Raw genomic sequence first — 6,623 nt, 5'->3', positions numbered from 1 at the left:
CGCCATCAGCGTCCCCATATCGTTGCAATCACGCTTAAGGCACCCCAGTTTCTGTCTCAGAGGCTCAAAGCGGCAATTCTTCTCCAGCATGAGAACTGCTGAGCCGGCATCCATCTTGTCAGACGAATGTATTATATCTTTGACCCGGCGCACCCAATGAGTCGTAGATTCACCTTCCTCCTGCTTACAATTTGTCAGGTCCACAATCGACATAGACTGCTTGCAAGTGTCCTTGAAGTTCTGGATGAAACGGGCCTTTAGCTCCGCCCATGAACTAATGGAATTGGGTGGCAAACCCTTTAACCAAGAACGGGCCGTTCCGTCCAACATCATGGTGAAGTATTTAGCCATCGCTTCATCACTAACCTCCAGCAGCTCCATGGCCATCTCGTAACTTTCAATCCACGCCCCAGGCTGTAAATCGGCCGTATAATTCGGCACCTTTCGAGGTCCCTTGAAATCCTTGGGCAGACGTACATTACGTAGAGCCGGTACCAGACAAGGAACTCCTCCGGTTCTAGTAGCAACACCCGCCTCAACGGAAGTCGTCGGGTAAGCCGGTGAGTCCTGTTGGGCTGCTAGCTGAGCCGCTAGCTGAGCCGCCCGCTCGTCCTCCTGACGTATCCGATCCTGAACCGGGTTATACCCGCCGGGCTGGTTCCGGCGCTGAGCGCTACTTGACAAGGCCTCTGACTCCATGTGTCTACTGTAACTCGGGCTCCGGTTTTGATGAGGCGGAGCTAACCAGGGCGGAGGAGTTGAGTGAATCCTGTCCCGGCTGTAGGAGTAGGTCTCTTGCTGAGCCAGGGCTGTTTGGACAAGTTCCCTGATCCTCCGGGTTTCCACCGCTGTCGGATCATCACCATCTACTGGGAGAGCCGCCAAACGTGCTGATGCTGCGATTAAGTTCTCCATGGGGTTGGAGAAGTGACCCTGTGGTATTGGTACGTAATGGGGCGGTGCCATATTGCCGTGAAGAGGCGCCGTCACCGGAGGCTGGACTGGGCCTCCCGCTCCGGATGTCATAAACTGATTTGCACCTGGCGGGTTACTTGGGCCGGCCCCGGGTGTAGCAAAGAGATTCCGAGGATCATAAATCTGAGGTAAACGGGACTGAGTTTTCTGATGTCTCCTCCTCATTACCTCATTAGATGCGTTCAAGCTCAACGTGAGCTGAAAGGCCTCTGCCTGAAGTTGCTGCGCCCGTACGTCCAAAGCCGCCCGCTCTGTGGCTAATCTAGTATCTTCAGCTGCTAAGGTTTCCTTGGCCCGGGCGATCTCATCGCGAACCTGTGCCACCTCTGCCTCATGCTCAGATTGGTTCGCAGGGACGACTGTAGCAGTTAACAAGGCCGTAAGTTTATCCATGAGATCCATCAGCACCTGAGCCGGTGAGCGCACAGGGCCTCCTGCCCCGGCTGCTCCTAACCCGGACGTTATCGCCGCTGAGGCCGTAGAATTTTGGCCGGGTTGAGTACCAGCCATGAAGACTCCTGCCCAGTTTGGCGACTCTGAGGGGTCCGAATAGTGCTGCCATCGGAACAGCCCCCAAGCACACCATCTTGAACTTGATACAGCGAATCTGTTGAGCCGGCGGACGAATCACCGTCAGAGAGGACGGCCGGCTCACCATCACCTTCAGATCCTTCAGAAAGTTCACCTCCGTGGATGCAACCCACAAAGGCACGCTTCACGACGGGTTGAGCTCGGGCGGGTTTCGCACGCTGAGCCGTCTCGACGAGGTCGGTGCAGCTGTTCGGCTCAGGGCCCGGCTCACCAATTCGGCCGATGAAGACGTGAATTCCGCCAAAGGGGACCCGGTACCCGTACTCAATTGAGCCGGCGTCGGGGCCCCAGCCTTCATCGTCGATGTAGATCTTACCGCGACGACTCTTGGTCATCCGGCCAACTGCGTATCCCTTGAGCCCTTCGAAGCTGCCCTTCAAGAACTCAAATCCACCGTGCGCTGGCCCCACGGTGGGCGCCAACTGTCGTGGAATTGTCACAGCAGATGTCCTTCTGCAAGGACTTAATCGTGGAGCCATCGCAGCTAGGAAGCTTAAAGAGGTTAATCGGGACAAGGACACGCGAGGTTTATACTAGTTCAGCCCCTTACGGTGAAGGAAGGCCTACGTCTAGTTGGGTTGGAATTGCTTGAGGTTTCGATGACCAGGGAGCGAGATACGCTATGCCTGGCTCTCGATTAGTTGTTTTCCCACCTAAGCCGCTGGCGGGTCGTCCCCTTATATACACGGGTTGACGCCCTGCGGCCTCAGAGTCCTGGCCGGCTCATAAATAGTATCCGGCTCGGCGACTAGTTACTTCTACCTTACAGTACAAGTTATACCATCATGGCGGTTTATCTTTACGGGCCTCAGAGTCGCCTGTGGGCCTTTAAGCCTTTTAGTGAACCACCATCTTCATGCCTTGGTCTTGAACTTCTGATGAACCTCTATTTGCGTAACCCGACCCCTCCTGGACGGCTTACACAAATAGTTATATCCCCAACAATAACCATATACGGAAAAGAACACATCGACAACTACACATGCATACCTCTGAAAAATGTCGCAAGGAGAGAGAGAGAGGGAGAGGGAGGAGAGAGAGGGGGAGAGAGAGAGACGCCTTAGGATTCACCATATTCAACACACGTTTTTTGTGAACGCCGAGGCCATCGTCGGCGAGGGTGAGAAGGAGGACAAGCGGCAACACAAATATGACGCCTCACAAAAAATAAAGGAGATGGACCTATTGTGGTCTTGAGTAATGATTGTTGAGTTAAGAGCGTGTGTTATGTTTTCTCTCCCGTTGCAACGCACGGGCTCTTTTGCTATTATAACAAAGTGTGTACATTGTTAAATTTTTCCAACACTTTTTCAAAATAGTGATTCTTTAAAAAAATATGAAATTTGAACATTCTTAAATATTTGGGAACATGTTTTTACTTATGCGAACAATTTTTCAAAAGTTTTAACACTTATTATAGTTCGCGATTTTTTTCAAAAATGTGAACAACAACTGAAAATGCAAAAAAAAACATTTTGAGAACATTTTTTCAAAACATGTTTTTTCTTAAAATGGCAACCTTTTTTTAACAAATTTAAGAGAAATTTCAAAACACACAAAAATTTAGACAGGGACATTTTTCAAAGGTTTGTGAATAATTTTCTAAAGAAATTGAAGAACTGAACATTTTTTCAAGCAAATTCTTTCAACTGCTGAATATTGTTTGAAAACAAAAAAAATCGAACATTTTTCAAATTTGCGAATATTTTTAGAAATGTGAACATCTCGGTTCCCAAAACTGGGTTTTATAGTATAGTCTCTATCTACAAATGGGTCGACACATCTCGATTCGGTCTGTCGGTCGGCTATGCAAAATAGCTACTGTAGAATCTGACATCTACATTTGTTAAGCTGACCGGCAAAAATTAAGCGCACGCATGACATAAGTCTGACCTCAGCTCGGCTCATTCATAAAACACGACGCGACTTCCTACCACCTGGTCATGTTACCCACATGGGCCTTTAGAGATTTTCTGAAATTTTTATATGGGGCCTATAGCCCATACTACATTTCAACAGGGAGGTGATCTTGACTTGTTCTCGAATGGACGATTGGGGTTTTTCACGAAAAGTTGGAAGGGACACAACTTTAGTTAGTCGATCCCCACGGACGATGCCAATGTTTTTGCAGTAGAAAACAACATAGAGAACGGGGCGGGCGTTCTTCAGTGATCAGATTGACATGCTACGATGCTAACGAGGGTCTCAATTGGCAACAACGCAAGGGATCACATACGACGGCCGTTCGACGGGTCAATATATACTTGGGAGTGGGACAAGTGTTTATAACCAGGTTTGACAACACTCTTCTGAGTGAAGCATAACCCCGTTGAGGGACCTCAAGTATTGATGAACACTCAACCAAATGCCAATCCATCGTCGACACGGGGCAAGCTTTCCTTGGGATGTTTCCTTTACGAGCCTGCACCCCGGAGGGAAATTCACTAGGCCTGCAGGATCGTCTCAAAGGGAGTCTAGGTCTCACATTGAGTGAGAGCTCCATTATCCTAACATGAGAGATGGATTACCTGTGACCCACGGGGTACCTTTTATAGGCCTAGGACCTTGTACAAATAACCACCAACACTTAACCCATGGGAAAAGCAAGGGGAAAAGAGTAAACTCTTGGAAAGTCTAAATTACCCTTAAAATTAAAGGAAAGTAAGGCTATTCTAGTCTTCTTGTGTCTACGCACTTGGTTCATGGAGGTGTTGATGTCTGGTCCATGATGGATAGCATGAGTGGGCTTCATCTCTCCTTGGGCCTCTGACTATTGGGTTGTCCCCCTAAAAACTGACTATTGGGTTGCATCTTTTTCAAAAAAGAGCGCTTTATTACTTAAAAGATTTAAGCATTACACCCAGCCTCTGCATAGTTAAGATGCACACAGCCAAACAATATCCTCTCATTCGAAAAAAAGGCAAAATACAAGGAAAACATGTAGTATCCGTATAACACCTAAAGCGGAGGGAGGCCAATCCTAAGATCATGCTGCCACCCATGTTGGGTAAAAGTATCCCTCGCCATAGCCTTCAATCGTGTACACACCTCCATAAACAGGTCTTGATTCTCCACACGTTGTAGAGAGGACCATAAACAAAGAGTCCCGATACATCTGTAGATAACCCGCATAAGAGAAGTACTTTTATCGTTAAAAACCTTATCATTTCTACAGAGCCAAAACGACCAAATAACGGTAAGCGCTCCCACTCTGAGAAGGGTTCTAAACCTGTGATCAATCCAGTTGCCAAATACATTAGCAACACTACAAGGATTTTTCATTTTTATCCTTCGTATTTATTTATTTATTCATCAGGTGTCGTTGCTTGTGTGACCAATGAAAATGGAGCCCTTAGGAGAGAATTCTTGGCCCAAAAAACATTTGATTTTTTTTCATTATGTTGTTCTACAGTTTCCAGCTCAAAAAACAATCAACAACATAATGAGTGGGAACAGCGCATGGTGAGAAATCGTGGTGCACAAATGTACAGGGAAGTTCCTTCGCGCACCCTATGTGGAAATTATTATGAAGACTCAAATTACCTACGAAAGCGAAGATCTTTATCTGGCGCTGCCTACATGGAACAATTCCATGTTTTGCATGCTCACGAACAGGCATATGATGAACTCTGCGTTATGTCATGTCTGCAGAAAGGATGCTGAAGATATTTGACATGTACATTTTACGTGTGGAAGGGCAAACTGTGTTTGGACTTTGCAAGGAACTTGGCATCGAAAAGATGATAAATGGTACCCCTGGGTGACTGGGTCCAGTGTACTTGAATTTCTCCTCTGATCCAAAATGGCAGGAGCAGTACATAGTTACTGTACATTTCAGGATTTTGTCACTACAGCCTGTTGGTGCATATGGTGGGAGAGGTGGCAGAAAAGGAATGGCGAGCGTGTGCAGAACCCTTCCAAATCGATGGTGGCCATCAACACCTTGGCAACAAACCAACACCTCCGAGGCGTAGTGGTCAGAGGAAACCACCCCATGGTATGCTTTTACTGAATGTTTATGCTGGTTACTCCCATGCAGACAGTTCAGGAATAATAAGGATCATGCGGTGCCATCGTCCATGATTTTGGTGCTGCTTCGGTGTCAAGTCCTCTAGCTACTCTGAATATATCAGAGATGATGATGAACGATGAGTGTGGGATTGTTGGACCCAATCCACTGTGGTGTGCGGACTGTGTGCGATGAATGGGTCCAGTGCTTAAACCTGGTGTATACTGCTTGGTTGTTGTTTATCGAAGAAGAATAAAAATGTCTGCATCTCCCTCTCTGTTTCTCTGTCCGCTCTTCTCCTTTCTCTGTTCTTCCTCAATTGAGTTAATTGCACAGAAGTACCACAATTCGGGCATCACATGCAGATTGGTACCACGATTTCTAATTTTTGCGTGTTAGTACCAACATTCGTCCAAATTTTTGCAAATCAGGCTAAAACGCGTATTTATACGTATTGACAGTGTATTTGACAGTTGGGGCCCGTCTCTCAGGTGCCGACGTGGCATATTTTTTGCAAAAAACCCCTTTGCTTTATCGAAGAAGAATAAAAATGTCTGCATCTCCCTCTCTGTTTCTCTGTCCGCTCTTCTCCTTTCTCTGTTCTTCCTCAATTGAGTTAATTGCACAGAAGTACCACAATTCGGGCATCACATGTAGATTGGTACCACGATTCCTAATTTTTGCGTGTCAATATCAACATTCGTCCAAATTTTTGCAAATCAGGCTAAAACGCGTATTTATACGTATTGACAGTGTATCTGACAGTTGGGGCCCGTCTCTCAGGTGCCGACGTGGCATATTTTTTGCAAAAAACCCCTTTGCTTTATACGTAATCACATAAATACCCGTTATTTTTGCGGGAAAAATGTTAACGTGAGAGAATTTTTTTTTGCTCGGACTTGTTCGAAAGTTTCCAACGAACTGGACAAATAGATAAAGTGAACCGAAAAATCGCACGCGCCAGGTTTCGAACCTGCGACCTACGGCACGCGGGCGGAGCGCGCTAGCCACCAGGCCACAGCGACGCTTATGTTAAGTTACAGGCGGG

This window comes from Triticum aestivum, chromosome 5A (genome assembly GCF_018294505.1).
Source record: "Triticum aestivum cultivar Chinese Spring chromosome 5A, IWGSC CS RefSeq v2.1, whole genome shotgun sequence".
NCBI classification, from domain to species: Eukaryota; Viridiplantae; Streptophyta; class Magnoliopsida; order Poales; family Poaceae; genus Triticum; species Triticum aestivum.
This window is presented reverse-complemented; position numbering follows the sequence as displayed.